A 21,225-nucleotide genomic window follows, 5' to 3' on the forward strand; every position below is an offset into this window, starting at 1 on the left:
AAAACAACATGCTTTTCAGTTTTGTATTATTTGGCAATGTTCTTCCATTCTCCCCTTTTTTCGGCTATCTTTGGGAGGCTTGACGTGTAGGTTTCCCTTTATGAATATTTAGGCCCAGTCGTTGAATGCATTTAACTTATTATTCACAGATACAGGAAAGTATGGTTATTATGTTATCTATCATTCCCTGGGGCCCTGGGTATTCTCTTGCGGGGGGGGGGGGATAAAACGTAGTTACACCTCTCGTGTCACGTAAAATTCAATGGCGGACAAAACTAACAAATGAGAAGGCTCAGTGAGAGAATACCGAAAATTTATATAACAAATAACAAAACTATCAAATAAATTCTTTCATTTAAAATAAAAATCAGTATACAAGACTAATAGACTGAAAGTTTTTAAATATACAAAAATACAACTAGACAACGACAGCCGTAAGATTCTGTGATACGACTTATATACTTTCCCATCCCCTGAAACCGTTTCTGAAAGTACTGTACTTGGTCCACACCTCTGCCTTTAAAATCGAGGAGGAGCAATTAAGAGAAACTTTTTTCTGTCGCTGTGAAGGCAATTTTAGCCTTCGTCCAATGTATTCAGGAGGTGCTTGCAGACTTAAGGACCCAGCGCTTTCAGAATTTCTGTCAAAGGAATTGGACTATTAATGGGAAACACTACTTTGTAAACAATATGCGCGGTTAGGGTATATCTACTTCATTTTTATGTACCAAGAAACTTTTCAATGTTACCTTATTATACAGTATTTCTTGAATACATTCGAGGAAACACAATGGACAGTCAACCCTCTGAATAACGAACACCGATCAGACATGATTATTTGTATGTAAATAAGTGGTGTCCATTACAGAGATTACACAAATTTATATTACTCACAGTCAGGCGTATTTACGATTTTGTTTCGGGGAGGAGGAAGGCTCTGCTCACTTTATTCCTGGAAATGTGAAAATTCTGCAAGATATTTCATTTACTTTAATATAGTAAATAAAATTTCGGGGGAGGGGGGCTCAAGCTCGCAAGCCCCTTAAATACGCCACTGCTCATCGTTCATCTGGGGTAATTATATGCACTATATAGTAAATATATTAATTATAAATGGTGAATATAGGTTATTATCCAAGTATTGTATTGCGTTCGAATTAGTGGAGGGGACAAGGGGGAAATACCCCTCTGTCAAGAAACAAAAAGTTTTGCTGAAAATTTTTTTAACGTCCCATGATTACGCCGTTTTAGGCTAAGGGAGACAGATGGTTAAGCCAAGTGAATTATGATGGGAGAAACGGTGGAATGAAAATGTGAGTGGAAACGGGAATACCCCGAGAAAATCCACGGACACGATGTTGTCTACCACAAAAACTTACTTGGCCGCGGACTGAACCAGGGACCCCACGCACTAGAGGTAAGAGCTCTACCACTGAACCACCATGACCCCAAGTATTGCTGGAGGGTGTATTTATATGGGCGTGTACTGCAAAATATTATGTTTAAGTCCTGACAAATTTCCTATCAAATACAAGTCGTACATCTATTTAAAAAAGTTGCTTATTCACTGAATTTATTAAAAAGTAGAATCAACCCGCTAAGAACATGCAGCATTACTATTAAATACTGGCAGTGGCGTATTTAGAGGGCTTCCTGGCTTAAGACCCCCTCCCGAAATCTTACTTACTATAGTAAAGTATATGAAATATCTTGCATAATTTTCACATTTTCAGGCAAATTCCCCCGAAACAAAATCGTAAATACGCCACTGAATACTGGGAATGTAGGCAAAAATAACAAATCACGACCATTTATGAATTTCTTTGGGTAGAGCCTGTCTATCTCAGGTGTGCCTTCGGAAAATATGCGAAATATACTTCGGTCCCACCCCGACCGTCCTCTGACGGATGAAACCTTCCCTGGGAAGACAATCTCAGCTGTGTTGCCAATTTGTCATTCAGTCGCTTGGTCTTGACGAGTGAAGCTCGTAGACCACTTAGAATGGCTAACAAGACAGAGCACAGCGAAGTCCGTGAAATAATTCATTGTGGCAACGCTTCCACATCCAACAATTGAGAGATCTAGGCCGCAGCAACTTGTCCCTCCTCTTTCGAGGGAGATACGGGAAAACACACATCGACAGCAGCGCCAGAAGGGGCACAGTTTAAATAGAAAGGCTCTACAATCTGCAAGCAATAGTTGTCTACCGTAAGATTCTGCGGATAGTAAGTTAGTTTCTTATCGGAATTAGCTTGTAATTACTAGCTCAGTTGGAGGGATCAAATTTGAAATTGCAGACAGTATTTTCTGTGCTAAACGTGGATGAGTTGAGATTGATTCCTGCACATTATGAAGAGGTTACTAAAATGTTCGGGATAAAAGAAGACTGTCCGTACCCGTATCCGACCGTATAATAATGCATATATTTTTGCCGGAACAAAAAAGTTTGTGCGTATTATGATGTCCGCTCTCAAAAGGTGTCCGTTAAGGGAGGTTTCCTTTCACTACACAGGTCGTATACACTGTATACCTTTAATAATTATTTCCAGAAAATTACTTCTTATCTTGTTAGTTGTGTAGAATTATACAAATCATGATATAATCAAACGCAGTCGTCTTCGAACAGTAAACCATTGAAAACTGCGAAAAAGACTTTGAAAGACTGCCACGCAGCCCCATAACACGACATAGCAACAACAGCTGTAACAATGTTCGTTTTAATTCATGGAATGTGTCAGCAAAAAGATGCTTCATTCAAGGTTATAATAATGTAAAAAAGGAAGAAGGATAATATAAATAATGACCCCGAGTGGGCGCTGGAGAACAGTTAATTCTTTTTGAAATTACAGCGTTGAAGTTGTTATAACAATTTGCTTTATTTCATCAGATATTTTCATGTAAGTCACGCATTAAAAAAGAAGAAGAAAAAAGACTAACAATAAAGTCTAAGACTATTTATGAAGATAAATCCATTGTTGTTACTTCCTGTGGAGACAGAATGGAACACTCAGTAGACTTGGAGATACGGCTTAAAATTCCGTTTACATTTGATACCTTTGGATATGTAGTAGGCCTATAAGGGATGTTTTTCTCAGGATTAAAATAAAATAAGGCAATCCGCAGCAGTAGCTAAACGTGTCACGAATCTTACCCTGTATGTTTATGGTTAAACATACTCTCACAGACTTGTTCTCTTTTTTTATGTGTTATGTCCTTCTACAATGTTTTCATTTAGTAATTTGTGAGCTTCTTTCGAAGATAATTCTTTACACAACTGAGGAAGCACGAACTAAAGAAATAAACATTTGCCACTCAACATAGGTCAGTTTTCCTTGTCGTCTTCTTTCTAATTGAAAATTGTTTGTACGAGGGCTGCTATATATATTTCTGGCCTAATAATGAAAATACGAATATTTATCAACGAAAATGGTTTTATTGTTTTTCAAAATATTCTCCATCAAGATTTATACACTTTTGCATGCGCTCAAACCAATTTTCGAAGCACTTTTTCCACTCCGATTGAGACACCTCCAAAACATGGTTTTTGAATGCTTCAACAGCATTTTCTGGCGACGAAAATCGTTGACCACGCATTTTTTTCTTGATGTGTGGGAATAAAAAGAAGTCATTGGGTGCCAAGTCAGGGCTGTACGGCGGATGACCCATCACTTCGACGTTTTGGCCGGTCAAAAATGCGCTGGTTTGAGCCGATGTGTGAGAGCTCGCATTGTCATGGTGCACAATGATTCGTCTTCTCTTGTTCATTTTTCGAATTTCTCCGAAGACTTCAGGCAAACAAATGGTGGTGTACCACTCAGAATTGACCGTCCTACGTTGCTCAAGCGGAACAGTCGCCACATGACCAGTTATGCCGAAGAAACAGGCGACCATTTGCTTCGAAGTGCTTCTTCCACGAACAACTTTCGTTGGATTTGGCTCGTCTTGGAAGACCCACACGGTCGATTGCTGTTTTGTTTCGGGCTCATACGCATAGATCCATGATTCGTCACCTGTGACGATCTTATAAACGTCTTTTGAAGCACCGCGATCGTATTTTTTCAGCATTTCTTTACACCAATCCACACGAGCTTTCTTTTGAGCGATTGTCAAATTGTGCGGGATCCAACGAGAACAAACCTTTTTTACGGCCAGGTGTTCATGCAATATCGAATGTATGCTGGTGGAAGAAATGCCTAGGCATGCCTCTATCTCACGGTAAGTCACATGACGGTCTTGCATTATCAGTTCACGTACGGCATCGATGTTTTCTGGCACAACGGCTGTTTTTGGACGACCTTCACGGAATTCGTCTTTGAGCGAGCGTCGGCCACGATTGAATTCGTTGTACCAGTTTTTCACAGTGCTATAGGATGGTGCTTCGTCGCCATACAAAGATTTAAGTTCATCGATGCACTCTTGTCGTGATAATCCACGTCGAAAGTTGTGAAAAATGATCGCACGAAAATGTTCACGAGTTAATTCCATTTTTTTGCCAAGTTGATTTCTTCAAGTACCTGTAAAAGAAAAAAAAATTGTCGTAAGTCAAAAAGTTCTGAGTACATTTATGCTACAAAATGTCAAACTTTCCAATGGAAATGTCAGATTGCACCTGGCAACACTTAGTGTTGCCTAGGCCAGAAATATATATAGCAACCCACGTACTTGTAGGCTATAAGTGTGCTTCCCAATCGTGTACAGTACAGGGTGGCCCAAAAGCAGGTATACAGTCCCGCCCCGTATTTTATATAATTTCTTATTGTTATCAAACAGGTAGACCTAGTTTCTTTATTATTTGTTCTTAACGTCTTTTTACTTATAACTTAAGCCCGGAGGAGTCAAAGCAAATAAATCCAAAAACTAGAATGTTATACTTGATCAATGCAGGGGTGTATAGCCTACCTACTTTTAGGCTACCCTGTATATTGTACATAACACCTGTGTTTTACGCTGCGATACGTGTGTGTGCTTAAACTATTTATAATTTGAAAGTACGAGAAAACGAGTGGGGTTTACAATTTCCAATGGGCGCACAGAATTATTGGTCAACTGCAAAGGTATGATACACACTTAGGAAATGTTTGTTTTTAAATCAGTGATGGTCAAATGCCCCAAGAACGAATATGAAAATTTTAGCCTATGTTCTATTCCTTGTCTAAACTTTATGCAGGAAGAACAACATACTTGGGTCGCACCTGTTCCGAATTAGGCGAGACACTCTTTTAAGAAAAATTTCAGCGTCCCGAGTTAACGCCTAGGAGATATGTATTATAGGACGGGCGTACCCACGGAGGATCCACCGGGTCCGTACCCCCAAAACTTCCTAATTCAACATACATCTGTAAACTTTCTCAATAAAACTATACTTGTTTAACAGGAAAATAATTGATGTTGCATGAAAATATGATCTTTCCACATCATCTGTACTCTTTCTCATAAAAAAAAAAAGTTCTATCATTTTTGTTCTGAAAATATAGATGGAAATATTTTAAAATTATTTATCCTCTTTTTGGTTATAGAATAATATATGTTCAGTACTACATAGACATAATGGTAATAGCTTAGTATTAAAACCCCCACATAAAGCTTGGATCTCTCTCAAAAAAAAAAAAAAAAAAAAAAAAAAAAAATCTCGGTGCGTGCCTGGGCGGGAGCCCAAATTGCCCAAAACACAAAATATAAGTGTACATTCGACCTTCGATGTCTACTTATGGCTGTCGAGATATCGTTATGGTTCTACAGTACAACCCCTCAAATCCGAACTAATTGGGGCTGAAGACTGTTCGGATTTCGGGGGATTCGGATTACCCGGGAAATAATATTACGTACTTATTTTCTAATCTTCGACAGTTAAAGATAACTGACTTCGAGTGAAAAACCAGTGTTTGTTTAATCTTGTGTTGTAATTTTTCGTGTGAATCGTAATCCAGTTAACCTAAAATGATTTCATTGTTTTGAATTTTTTGAAATACGTAAGTAGACGTAAACTATTTTCTATTTTATCTAGACTTAACTGTATTTTATAACGTTTTGAATAAGCATTAAGTCTAAAAATGTTAAAGCCTTAAAAAAACTAAATTTGTGTGATTAAATCTATTTTTTTTTTTTTTTCATTTTCCAGCTGCAGTTAATTTTTTTCCTGAGAACGTGTTCGGATTTGCCGGGTTTTCGGATTTCCGGGGTTCGGATTTGAGGGGTTGTACTGTATCGCTAAAATGTTTCGTGTTGGCAGCAGGAAAATCACTGTCAGTGATGATGTCCTTTATTTGTACTCATTCATAACTTCTTTTCAAGTGACTACCAACAAGCTGACGCTACGAGTATGTGTTGATTTAAAGTTTCATTAAAATATATCGCCTATTCATTTCAAGAGTCACATAACTCAAAAATCACTCTTATTGACTTATGGGTAGAAAATGAAAGCTAATCCTGATGTCTATCTCGGGTAAAAATTTCACAGATGTGCTTCCAAAATTGGGCACTAGAGAGCATTCTGTGTCGTTCTTGCGCCAAGTTGTTTTCACCGCGTTTTTCGAAACTTTCAAACTTCCAAACGCTTCACCTGAAAAGTTAGGAATTTTGAGTTATATCACTCTTGAAATAAACAGGTGATATGTATTTCCTTCTTTTATTCTGAATAAATTGTTCCATGTACAAATTTAGGTATAAGGAATTGACGACCTATGCATGTGTGTCACGCTTTAAGATTACCAAAATATGGCAACCTAAAGTTCATTCTGAAAGATATACGGTCGTTGGCAGGGCGATTTTTAGAAAATGCAGAGTTACCTTCAAATGTTCGTAGCTCAGGTCCTAATTGGCTTAGCCATATCAAAGCAGGACACGCAGGGTGAAACAAAAGTATAGAAAATACATGACTTACATGAACACGAACCGTGAACCGTGACATCAGAGGAAAGGAAAGAAAAATAGAAAATGACTCGCAAGTATTGTTGGTATTTTATCCTGACCCTATAAATTGATCATCATTGTTTTACATCAGTGATGACTCTAGAAGGGGACAAGGGGTGCGGGCGCCACCCGGTGGCATTGTTCGCCGCCGCCTGCCTCCAGATATGTTGTATTGCAATGTAGGTCCAGTAAAACAGAAGTATTATTTTCGGTAAGCAAAAGGCTCTGACCCTTCGCTTGCCCCCTTCCCCCAAGAAATTAAAGCTGGTGTCACTGTTTTAAACTAATCTGTAACTTCATGCTCATACACACAAGTTTGGCTACAGTAAGCCATTGCTGGGGTGATGTCCAAGGGCGTCGATTTCTCTGTACATTTGGAAAGAGGGGCATTCAGGTGTAGAAGGCATATATGAGGATTTTAAAACAAATTGCATTCAAATCATGCCAAATATTGTATATTCATAAATACAATTAGGGGGGCCCACATGAGCTTTGGGGAGCCGAACGCCGAAGTCCCCTGGGACCCCAGGATCGGCACCCTTGATGATGTCTGGTTAGAATATTGTCTTTCATATCCTCATTTCTGACCCTTTTAGACTGGAAATCACTATCTCAGATCCACAACTACGTTCAGCACCCAAATATCCTGTGTCCACACTGCAATCGAACTCCAGACCATAAACATCAGAGACACTTAAGCTAATCATTCGGTTCTAGCATCTAAAAATCCACATATAAAGAAAATAACCAAAATTTGTAACCAGAATTTCTTTCCTTTATTTAATATATACTTCCTGATACAGTTTGAGAGGAATATTTCCCACTGAAATAATTAGCAATCCATAACAACAGCTTGGGGTCCCGGGTTCGATCCCAGCCCCCGCCAAGTGAACTTTGTGGTGGACAAACACCGAGCTCGTGGGTTTTCTCGGGGTTCTCCCGTTTCCTCCCACGTTCTTCATTCCACCATTTCACTCATCTCTCATCATCACCGTCTCCTTTAGCCTACCCGGCATAACCGTGGGACGTAAAACTTAAAGATTTCATTTCATTTTTTCCATAACAACAATTAAAAACAAAAAAATAGAAATCGGCAGGATCCATATTTAAACGTATTACCTCGCATTCGCCTGGAGGAACAGAACTCGTAAACCCCAGCAAATATTGTCTATCATCCACTGGATTCAAACCTGGAAACTCTAGGAATCTGGAAATCAATAATGCTAATTACTGCTCTACCTTCTCAGACGTTACTAACGTACATTTTTCTACGGTTAAATTTACCTTGTCTACAATAAAAAATCTTAATTAAAAAAAAAAAAAAAACTACTGATATTGAAATTATCTTGTTCCGCACTCTCTTAAATAAGTGATTCATTTAAGATGCTCTGTAATCTGAATAAAACTAAGGGGTTTAGTTCACTGTAAAAAGATGTCTTTTCATTATTATCTCTATATCTTCAAATATTCATTGCGTTACTTTTCTTCTAATATGCAGTCAACTACCCGCTTCACTGGGTTGAAATATGAAAAATTAGTAATATGTTTCGTTAGTCGGTCATTTTTTTTACTATTACTGGAGCCCTCTCTGATATTGGTCATCTTTGATCATATACCTCCTCCCCCAAGTTGTGTAGCTGAATTTGGATATAAACGGGATCGGAAGTATCACTGTTCACCTCAGCGAGCCCGAAAAAAGTATGGATTCGGCACTAGTATTGGTTATTTTCGATTATATGTATACGATTTTATATATATATATATATATATATATATATATATATATATATATATATATATATATATATATATATATATATATAGGGTGTCTCAAAAGTCCACTGACATAGGTAACTTTATTATTATCAGACAACAAAACTTAAGAGGAAAGACCGTCTACAGATATGATGTTTTTCATCTAAAGTTTTTTTTTGTTTTTTTTTTAATCGGACAGTCATTTGTGTTGTACACCTTTTATATGCCCAATGTTAAATAAAAATGCAACGTTGCCATTAACCTGGACCCACAACAAGTGAACAGGGGCATGTTTCAAATGAGGGCTGGCCATCTGCACGTTAGCGTAAAAGACAGTAACTTCATTCAGTTATGAAGAATGGGGCACTACTAATATGGGACAACATCAGTCTTGACAGCATACATCGCTCCCCACCAACATAATTTCTCCTCTAAGAGAGAGAGATTACAATCACAGGCCACTGTCTCCAGCTGTACGTTTAAACGGGAACCAGTCAAAACCCCCACAGCCAAAACCCCCACACTCAAGAAATGTCAAAACGCCCACACAAAAGGTCATAACCCCCACACAAATGGACAAATCTCCCAAAAGCACGAACGGTCAAAACCCCCACAGCCAAAACCCCCACACTCAAGAAATGTCAAAACGCCCACACGATCGGTCATAACCCCCACACAAATGGACAAATCTCCCAAATACACGAACGGTCATAATCCCCACAGCCAAAACCCCCACACTGGTAGACGGTCATAATCTCCAACGGTCATAACTCCCACACAAATGGACAAAACAGCCACACATAGCAACGGTCACAATCCCCACATAAATGGACAAAACCCCCACACAAATGGACAAAACTCCCACATGCAGAAATAGTCACAACTGCCGCACAAATTGACAAAAACCCCATACTCATGTATTGCCCTTGTACTTTTTAATAACATTTTTATTCCACTTAAACTGATGTTGCAACTATTCTTCTTGGGCGTCATAAAGAGCCGCAACAAAGACGTGAAATGACGATCATTTCAGAGTGTGGGGGATTTGTCCGATTTTGTGGGAGTTTTGTCCATTTATGTGGGGATTATGACCGTTGCTATGTGTGGCTGTTTTGTCCATTTGTGTGGGGGTTATGACTGATTGTGTGGGCGTTTTGACATTTCTTGAGTGTGGGGGTTTTGGCTGTGGGGGTTTTGACCGTTCGTGCGTTTGGGAGATTTGTCCATTTGTGTGGGGGTTATGACCGATCGTGTGGGCGTTTTGACATTTCTTGAGTGTGGGGGTTTTCGCTGTGGGGGTTATGACCGTTCGTGCGTTTGGGAGATTTGTCCATTTGCGTGGGGGTTATGACCGTTTGTGTGGGTGTTTTGACATTTCTTGAGTGTGGGGGTTTTGGCTGTGGGGGTTTTGACCTAGACCCGTTTAAACGATGGTAAGGCATTTTTCTCTGCCCTAAAGATGTTATCCTCAAGAATGAAAAAAAAAATATTAAAGATAGATTAATAAGTATAGCTACTTCGGTGGAAATACAGTATTGCCCACGAAACAAAATTTCACATCAGACGAAAAGTATATTTTAAAATTCGAGACGAGAATTAAAATGAGACGAGATATTTCCGGAGTCTCGAGGGCTACAGTAATTCACTCAAGTCCTAGATCTCTACCGCTGTTTCACTATTGCATGATTCATAGTATAAAAACTATAAACTATTAAAGAGATTGTGCGAGCATAATGAATAGTACTTATTAACGTTAAAGGTTAACGAAAGTCATTAGACACTATACTCTAACATAAATAGGGTCTAAATGTTATTATATTACAGTCTTTGTTTACCTCTCATAATGAGAAAGAATTTTTATAACTTCTAGATATCTTTTTTAAAATTAGAGCAAAAAATTTGTACATAAATGTACAAAATGAGACGAGACGATAAAAGCTTTCCGAGAATAAGAGAAGAGGCGTTAAAATAATTCTTCAAGAATTGAAACGAGACAAAGAAAGAGTTCTACAACAGCAAGGGATCATTATGCAAAGTGCATCATTAAAATTTTACGAGTGTGGCTCGAAAAAAAAATTAGAAACAACATTGAAATCAGTTTGCAACTTAAAGTATTGAATAAAAATTGTATAATTCAAATTATTGGCGTACACAGAATGTTATCAAGGGGGTTCAAGGACCCAAGTTCATATCGCTTAGGAGCATGCTCGATTTTTTTTTTTATTCATATCTTATAGTACTCGCGCCGAGTCATGAAGCTTGACCTAGATCTACCGTTTTCACCACCCAATAGAACGCGAGGGTGTGTTCCGATCGTTAACCCCCCACCCATCAAATTTTGTCAGTGACTTCTCTCGCGCTACACGGAATACATCTCCCAAGAGGACAGTGCTGTCGGATTGGCGTTAAGTTCCGTTCTGTTAGTTCTTTTTTTGTTCCGTTATGTTCTCGTTGTTACTCTTTGTGCTATTGTTACCATTTTAGAATAGTTGTTACAGTAGTTATTGTTGTGCAGTGTTATTAGTGGTAATATTTAAATGCTTATTTTATATAATCGTTTACTATGTTTTCAAAGTTGGCAACATAGTTGGTGAATTTCAGCTGTTTGACGTTTCCCCACGTGTGCGCTCGGGAAGCGGCTCCACGAATTGTACCGAAGTTTTCCGATGTGTTGGAGCTCAAGCAAAATTTTGCCATGATTGGTTTAGAGCTAAGCTTCACGAATCGGCGCGAGTACTATAGTAAAGCAAGTTTATATTTTTCCGTAACTTATAGAGAGGAAGAGTTTAAAATCCGGTAACCTCCCATCTGTGTACGCCACTGATTTGAAGAAGGAAATAATGTTTTAAGCAAGTACCAGGAGGAGGGAGATATTGGATATTATAACCACTGAGTAAGTTTAAAAGTGGCACTGCTTTGAGAAACGAATATGCCAGTAGGAGAGTTTTTTACGTGGGGTATCATGGACCATAGGAGATGGACACTTTTGTAAGTTATTACGCTTCCGTCATTGAAACTATTATCACAGTAGCACATTCATTCCATACAGCACAGAAAAAAATGTGTTTAGTTATGTATTGAAAGGTATACATTCCAGGCGTTACATTTAATTACAGTGTCATGTCATTTGAAGAATTTACATAAATACCCTTTAGAATTCTTTCGCTGTACCAAATATATCAACACCGCGGAATGATGTTGTAGGAAGCACAAATTCTCTATATTGGAAAATGTTGCAGGTAATTGGTTCTGGCTTTCACACAGTAGAAAAAATGACGAGAAGTTAATTTTAATTTCATGAAGGAGTTTTAAGTTATCAAGTTTGTTATGTAACAATTTATGAATGAATAAGACATGCAAAGCAAATTTTGTGCATTAGAAACGGTCTCAATTTCCAAAGAGATATACGTTTTATATTCTTTGACAGGTCAGTGTCCTGATAGGTTCAACTGTGTGATCTTTCTAACTGGTAATCTTTTTCTTTGCCATCGTTCTCTAAACAGTACATATTTCCGTTAAAGTAAACATAAAATCCATGATAAAATAAACAAAAGTCGACTTTGACCTACACAGAACAGATGGCATTGCTCGAATATAAAAGACAGGGATGTTCTCACTCACACAGCAGAACAGTTAGATGCTTTCCTCACTATCTTATAGATAATACACGTCCAATAAAGTTATTTATTCTCTCCATTAAGATAAATAATTATATTAAAATCAATCAAGTCTTGGAATTCAGTTAAGATAGACACAGGTCATAAAATGACCTCGGTGAAACCCAAACCTTACATAGCGTTGTTGTGAACTGTGAACGTACTACCCTTTATCACAACTACCATAAACATATTGGGCCTTACGCACAGATGTTTTGACGTATGATTAGCGTCATACTAAACCCCTGACTACTGCAGGAAACATATGTTCATCGAATTCTTTAGTATAGCACTAATCGCGCGTCAGAACTACTCTGCATAAGGCCCATTGATACTAAGTTCCTTTCTCAGTATTACACATTTTAATGCTTGCACTGCTTATTGGCATTTACTCAATGGCATTAAACTGCATTGTGATACCGGGAGTTCACACGACACATGAACATGTGATTTCTTCTTTTTTATTTTAGTTAGATGACCTACGAAATATAGGATACGTACCGTACAGTATATAGACGTAATAACACGGAACAGTGATTGGTTTAGGGGAAGCATAGTTAGAAATTGTCTCCATTTGTCTTTAACTGCAGTTGGACCTTTTTTTTTTCTCTTCCCTTTTCGAACCGATCCAACATCAAGCTAAACTTACGGTTTAACATGGAATAGGAAAGCTTCATCAGTGTTTGAATTCCGAATTATGTGCACTAAAAACAGGTAGTTTACCTACTCGAGTAGTAGCTATGTTTATAATATGCTTTATTATTATTATTATTATTATTATTATTATTATTATTATTATTATTATTATTATTATTATTATTATTATTATTATTTTATAAATTAGAATTAAAACGTTTCCTCATATGAAACCCCGAAGACTTAAGATGATCAATTAACAATTATTCAACAATTACGTTTCGAATGTAAACCATCTCGAACAAAAATTTCAATCGGAAAGATTCTGATGTTGTAGAGTAGATCTTGCGGTTATTGTCCTGATTTGTAGAATAATAATTAAAAAAAAAAAGAAACTAATCTTAAATATGAGCTTTCGGATATGAAAGCTTAGGGAAAATGGATACTCAAAGAAGTTGAAAGAAATTGCCAATGGAAAAAACGGTATCTGAGACAACTACAAAAGTTGGAGGGGAAGAAGTATTGTACTATAAGTGAATAGTTTTGAGTATTGCACATTTGGAGAGACCCTGGCGGCTCAGTGGTAGAGTACGTTCAGTCCATGGGTTGATCCCAGCTCTCACAAGTGTGCTCTATGGTGAAGAAGCACCATGTGCGTGGACTTTCTCAGGGTTCTCCCGTTTTCTCCCATTTTCTTCAGTCCAGCATTATCATTCACCTCATCATCACTGTTCTTCTTAACCTCAGTCCACAATCGTAGGACGTTAAACTAAAAGAAAAGAAATGATCTATAATCTGATGGAGGGGGGGGGGAGATGGACGAAAGAACGATGAAGGCTTTAAAGAAAAATGCATGTTCTATACTATATTGAGTTCATGTCCTTTCTAGCTCCCTGGCTACATGAGACAAGACCCGAATAACTACTTTGATTTATATCTCACGAAAGTATTTCCACCGGGACCACGTACACCAAAGAGATATTGTGTGAGCTGTTGAATACAGTTGTGAAAAATATTCAAATGTTTCATGTAAAGTATGATACTATGTGGAGTTGAAAAGTAAACATTACGATCAAGCTAGACAAACAAATTAGAGATCTTCGAAATGTGAGTATAGAGAAGAATGAGAACATTAGTCAACAAAAAAAATGAAAACCAATGAAGAAGTGTTGGGAATAGTAGGGAAGAGAAATAATTTTGAAGAATAAAAATAGGAAAAGAACAGTCTGAGAAAAAAAATGTATTCTAAGAAACACGATAAAAGGTGTGACGGAAGGGAAACGGAAGAGGGGAATATACGATTAAACATCAGCAAGTAGTCTACCAGTGATGGCAGATCACTTGCCCGTTTATCCTTATATCCTCGGACGAAGAAGTGAAAAAGACGTAAGTTCTAAAATATCAGAGGCTAAACAAGTATTCAATAGGAAAAATAGGAAAAGAGGAGCTAACATCAAGAAATATGTCGCTGGACGTTCATAAACGATTTATTAAGACACTTTTATGGAGCGTGGCGCTTTACGGATCAGAGACGTGGACATTGAAAAAAGCTGAAATATCCAAACTGGAAGCATTTGAAATGTGGTGTTAACGCAGAATGCTGCGCATATCATGGACCGAAGGGAAAAGGAATGAAGACGTACTAAAGAAAGCTAACGAAGGACGAAAGATCATGAAGATAATAAGAAAAAGGAGAAACTGCATGCTTAGCCATCTTATTCGGCACTCCGATTGAATCACATTGCTGATAGAGGGAAAAGCAGAAGGAAAAGCAGGAAGAAGAAGATCAAGGATATAATATCTAGATGCACTTACGAAGAAGAGACCTTATCAAAGTATAAAACAGCTCTCCCAAGCGAGAGAAAAGCTTTAAAATTTCCATGTTGCCCACCAAACTATGGTTGAGGTGAACAAGATATGTTTATCTGTTTTTGTGAATAATGTAAATGGGTAACTTTACCAGTAGTATTCGTCTATATAAACAAATGAAGATGATGATAATAAAAACATACTTCGTTCAACGGATGTGGTATTTTCTTCTGAGAAATTCAATAAGCTACTGACCTTGAACATATGTCTTTATTTGGACTGTAATATGAGTGAGACTAACTAGTTATCGCAGTAGCTATTTTATCTGACACAAAATGTATCCATAACGTCGTATTAAATGAAGAATTTCAATTTCAATCTGCCTTGTTCTTCATACATTTGATGCATTTCGAAGTATGATACGATTTGTACTACATTTCATATAGACACATTTTTGTTCATCTTGTTTTAATTCCACCTATATAAGGGCCTCGTCTACATATATTTAAAAAAGTGTCATCGAAATAAACAAATATATTCTACACAAAAGCGTGTCACATGATTCGTAACTGTGCATCAAACACCAAACATTACATGACACATAGTTTTTGTGTCCTGTAGAGCGAATGGCACGAGTTTGACACGATGGGTTAGTGGTTCGATTCCAAGCAATATCAACTTGGTTTGGAGTACGTTGTGATCGCGGGTTTTCTCGATGTTCTTGGTTTCCTCCTGCCATTTCATCTATGCACTCAAAGCAATAACCCCAAATACCTTTGGAATAAGTTACGCATGTTCGGTATAGGAAACCGTCAGACTGACGTACAATCTATACACATTCCGCTTAACGAACTAAACGATCACTTTGCCCAGGTCCCAACTATAGACGGTGTTACAAAAGAATCTACTTTGAAAAACATACGCGAAAACCCAAGCATTCACGAAAAATTTAAATTTAGAACGGTTTCTGTCCCAGAAATAGAGGTAGCTCTGAAAAAAATTACATCCAATTCAATAGGGGCTGATGACATCCCACTACAATTCCTTAAGAAGATCACGAGATATATTCTGTTTCCTTTAATGGACATATGCAATTCCTCTCTACTTTCGGATTGTTTTCCTAGCCAGTGGAAATTTTCTCTCATTCATCCCCTCAAGAAAATTGCACAACCAATAACGGCGAACGATTATAGACCAATAAACGTGACGCCGTGTATTTCGAAAGTTTTGGAGCATATTGTATTAAATCAAATGTCAGATTTTATAACTTCCCATGATCTCTTATGTCCATATCAGTCTGGTTTTAAAAAAGGACACTCCACACATACGGCTCTTATAAAAATTACAGATGACATTAGAGAAAGCATAGACAAGAAACAACTCACAATACTTTTACTTTTAGATTTCACTAAAGCATTCCAGTCGGTCGATCACGAAATTCTTTTAGCAAAACTTAAGTCATTCTTTCATTTCACAGATACGTCGGTTAAATGGTTTCGTTCGTACATTCAAAATAGATATCAGCGTGTTTCTGTTCTGGACAATCGAAGTTCATGGACAACAGTGCACTGTGGAGTTAGTCAAGGAACGGTCTTAGCACCGATCCTGTTCTCTATATACATAAATGACTTGTCTCAACAAATTCGCCACCTTAAATATCACTTATATGCAGATGATCTACAAGTATATACTTCGACAGATCTTGGAGACATAAATGACACTATCTCACTCATAAATTTAGACCTGGAACGCATAAGTGCCTGGGCCCAATCTAATAATTTATATCTAAATCCCAATAAATCTAAATGTATCATAATTGGTTCGAGAAATATCCTTTCCAGACTGCAGAGCACTGAGCTTCCTAAAATTACATTAAATGGCACACATATAGCGTTTGATGAAAAAGTGAAAAATCTTGGCCTCATATTTGATCAGAATCTTCTATGGGCGGATCATATAAATCATGTATGCAAAAAGGCGTTTGGTGCACTGCACTCTCTATACCGTTTGAAAAATATGTTGCCTTATCCAATTAAGGCATCTATAGTACAAAGCCTCGTACTATCACATATTGATTATTGCATTGGAGCTTATGGCAATGTAAATAAAGAACCGCTAAGAAAGTTACAGAGGGTTCAGAATGCATGCGTTCGGTTTGTTTTTAATCTCAAACGTTTTGATCACTTGACGCCTTTTTTTAATGAATTGGGCTGGCTAAACATCCAAGCTCGCTACATATACCAATCAATGACAATTTTGTTTAAAGTTTTGAAATTTGGTGTGCCTATATATCTTTACAATAAACTGCAGTATGTTAGAGATAGCCACAATCGTGATACTCGCTCTAGCAGATCAACACTGCTGTCGATACCTCGTCATAATACGAATCAAATGGCTAATTCATTCACAATCTCTGGTATTAGAGAATGGAACAGACTTCCACCAGATGTAAGGAATTCACCCTCAATTGCGACATTCAAAAGAAATTTGAAACAATATCTGATAGCCTTAGCCAATGTACACCAATCTCGGGAATGATGTTCTTTTTTTTTCTTTCTTTCTTTCTTTCTTTCTTTCTTCACAAAGATGAGCAGTAGCAACCAAATGTAAACAGAAACTTGAGGTATATATCTATAATACTAGGTTTGTGGGAAGATTTGGGGGAGGGGGGAATGTAAGGTAGTATACTTTTAAGAATATATATATCGTTCTGTGTATGCTGTATGTATAGTTTTCTTGTTTTTATGATAAATAGTATGAGGATATGGGGGGATGGGGTATGTAAGGGAGTATATTCGTGTGTAGGGGTATATATGTGTGTACATACATATGCATTAATGTAGTAATTGTAATCTTTATGGATTAGATGACAATGGTAGTATGTATATCTTGTATACATTTTAGTTGGTTGAGTGTAAGAAAAGGCAAATATAGCCTTAACGCTGCCGTTAAATAAATAAATAAATAAATAAATTTCACTCCTCGCTCGCTTCCTTTTACCTTAGTTGCCTTTGCTCTTCTTCTCATGGGCGCCCGAAGGGGAAGGCAGGGGGGTCCCGCCCACCCTGGCTCACGAAAATATATACATAATATTGCAAACCACGTCTATTAAATACCAGACGTAATGTAGCAACCATGGTGATGCCCCCCCTAGAAAATTTTCTTCTAGCGCCCATGCTTTTTCCCCTTCAACTTTCAGTACATAAAGGAGGGAGGTTATTATCTTTAACTTATTTTATTTTCATATTTTTAAAAATCGAACAGTTCAAGGCGTAAGCTTGTGTATGTACACGCATCCTAATCTTGTCTCAGTAATAAGAAGTAGGCTGGTGGAATTTAGCAATCGGTTACCTGGAAAATTAACAATAAAAAAATACAAATAAGCTAATGACGTACCCAGAAAAAATATTTTCGATATATATTTTTTTAAAAAGTAGAAAACCTGAAATGTCTCTTTATTCTGTGTAAACCTGAAGAAAAAAATCACGTGAAATGCTGATTTTCTTTCACTGTTTCTTCGAGGCATGTTTTCGGGGAGGGGAGAGGAGCGGAAGAGAGATTTCCCCTTAGTTGCCCAACCATCTCCACGGATCTAAGATAAATTACCAGATAAATCTCTATATAAACTAGAAGTGATCTGACATTTTGAGACCCCCCCTCTTCCCCAGACAAAATTTTCTGGAAGAAAGCTTGATCCCTAATGATAACCTCTGGATATGCCTTTTTACAAGCTACTTACATAAAATAAATATAAATAAACCTACCTTATGTCTTTCGCTTCAGGAAATAATTCCAATGAGATATTGCAGCTAAATAAACACAAAAATGCAAATGTTCACACGCAGGATAATACACTTGTTCACATATTAACCCTTGGTCTTCAGGCGAAATTGTACCTTTCCAGTTCACAGTAATATCCCAGTCTTTTTTTCTTTCTTTCTTTTAATGAAACTACTGTACTTTCTGCTTGCTTTTCTAATTATCGATATGTTTACCGAAAGAAGAAGTGTCACTGCAGTTTAGTTCAACAGTCAGCCGTAAATAAAATATTTTATTCTTTCAGAAACGTGTTAAGTTTTCGATTGTACGGAAAGCAAGTCTCTTTTTGAACGTTTACGTATACAAATGAGTCACAGTTAGTTAATTCTAATAACACAGCATTGTGCGCCCGCTCCTGTCATCAACCGCGTGCTCTTCACTTCGCGTCTGCTTCTCTGTGGTCTCTTCTCTCTCTGCTTGCTTTGCCGCTTCACTGTTTTGGTATGATACAACCCTCAAAGGAGTTTTCTGCCCTTTTAGAGGCGCAAGCAGCGTTGCCAGGCAGAAAAGAAAATTTTATCCGTAAGAGAAACATTAATTTATGCATCTCACGTACACGCTCAATAAATAGCACCCAAGCTACTCTGTCTATTATTAACAAGTAGTAAGTGTGTCATTGTTAGGATTGTGTGCATCAGTAAAGAAGTACGCAGCACTGTATCTCCGTGTCATTGTTAGGATTGTGTGCATCAGTAAAGAAGTATGCAGCACTGTATCTCTGTGTCATTGTTCGAATTATGTTTGGCACTGTTGTGATTGTGTTCGTCAGTGATAGGATAGGAGTATGCGTCATTGTTAAGAGGATCTCTATGTCACTGTTGCGACTATGTCTGTCACTCATGATTTATTCATCAGTGATAGAAGTATATGTTAGTGTTACGAGTATCTCTGTGTCACTGTTCGAATTATGTTTGTCACTGTTATGATTGTATGCGTTAGTGATAGGAGTATGTGTCACTGTTATAGTATATCTGTGTTACTTTTAGGTCTATGTTTATCACTGTTATGATTGTGTGCGTCAGTGATAGGAGCAAGCATCATTGTTAAAAATATCTCTGTCTCACTGTTATGATTGCGTATGTCAGTGATAGGAGTATGTGTCACTGTTAAGAGTATCTCTGTGTCACTGTTAGGATTGTGTGCATCAGTGATAGGAGTATAAGTCACTGTTAAGAGCATCTCTTTGTCACTGTTATGATTGTGTGCGACAGTGGTAGGTGTATGTATTACTTAAGAGTATTTCTATGTTGCTGTTAGGAATACGTTCGTCACTGTTATGATTGTGTGCGTCACTGATAGGAGTATGTGTCACTGTTAGGACTATGTTTGTCACTGCTAGGAAAAACCAAATGCAATAGATAGAATCTGCTACTTAATATTGTATATCTTTAATACAGTAGACAGGCCCATAGCCAGGTAGGGACTAGAGTGGGCCTCTCTAAAACAGAACCGTAAAGAAAATTTTGAAAATATGAAACTAGACAAGTAATTCTTGCAACTTTATATACCAAATTAAGCTCAATTTTGCGAATTTTATTTTTTATGCATAAAATGGTATGCGTCTTGCTACATGCACCACACATCTCCTTTTAACCTCTTCTCATTCTACGAATTTCAAACTTAAATTCCCTATTATTGCACTATGACAAGCATAAAATGAATCGGAACAGATGTACTCCTAAAGAATACAGTAGTTGCTTCAAGTAGGTTCTACAGACACCTTCAGCCACCCCTGAAACTTAGAGTTTTTTTTTTTTATTTAGATAAATATATAAAGATAACCAAGAAAGTTCTGCCGCTTTTTCACTCACCACTTTCGAACATGGATATGTCACCTAAGATGTACCTGGAAGACCAAAAATGGTCTCCATCAGCATCGACGACCTTCTGCGAACGTTCTGGAAGGCCATGGATTCCATCGCGGGAGAACTTGGTGGGCCGTGAAGCGAAGAAGGTATCAACTGCATTTTGTACCTCTACTGGGGATTTCAGCTGGCGTCCTCTAAGGTTAATTGTCCAAGGAATGGAATAGGTGATAATCGGACGGCGCAATGTCCGGAGAGTATGGCACCATCCAAGGCGTAGAATGGTGTCTCGGGTCATCCTAGCCACGTTGGGTTTAGCGTTGTCCTGTAACAGGAGGACCCCTTTGCGATTCAGAAATGCTGTCTCCAGAGTTTTGAGTTTTTCTTGAACATGGCTCAACTGTTGACAGTACACATGTCTGGCCACTATTCTCCTCAACTGCTGCCTGAAGATCTTCATTTTGCACATTTGTTGATCTTCCAGCACGTGGTGCGTCTTCGAGTGTTTCGTCACCGTCCTTAAACTTGTTAAACCACCGCTGCACTGTCCGCGTAGTCACGACACCCTCACCAAAGGCCTGGCACATCTTCCGTCTCGCTGAAGCGGGGTTTGACCCCAGTTTGAACTCGTACAGCATACATACCCTTATGAAGGTCTGTGGAGGTTTTATGTTCACTTTGTCCTTACGCAAGCTCACTGAAATGCCACAATCAGGTAGTATATTGGATATACCACACCAAGAACTACCTTCCCCTTATCTCCATTTGCATTCAACTCACGGTGTGAGTGCCAATTGAAGACAGCCCTCCACAATAAGCGACAGAACTTTCTTTTT

The 21,225-nt window shown here is 37.8% G+C and overlaps 1 protein-coding gene across 1 annotated transcript in view; it reads right to left on the reverse strand.

Annotated features, from left to right (window-relative positions):
- Nucleotides 1–19,031, reverse strand: part of LOC145668161 (LHFPL tetraspan subfamily member 2a protein) — a 143,140-nt gene extending 124,109 nt beyond the window's left edge. Inside the window, exon 1 of the mRNA XM_081735765.1 lies at nt 18,530–19,031. The gene's annotated coding sequence lies outside the window, so the exon portion shown is untranslated. The remainder of the gene's footprint in view (nt 1–18,529) is intronic.
- Between the last annotated feature and the right edge of the window lie 2,194 nt (nt 19,032–21,225).

Source organism: Thermobia domestica, chromosome 13, assembly GCF_964235325.1.
Source record: "Thermobia domestica chromosome 13, izTheDome1.hap1.1, whole genome shotgun sequence".
Taxonomy (NCBI): domain Eukaryota; kingdom Metazoa; phylum Arthropoda; class Insecta; order Zygentoma; family Lepismatidae; genus Thermobia; species Thermobia domestica.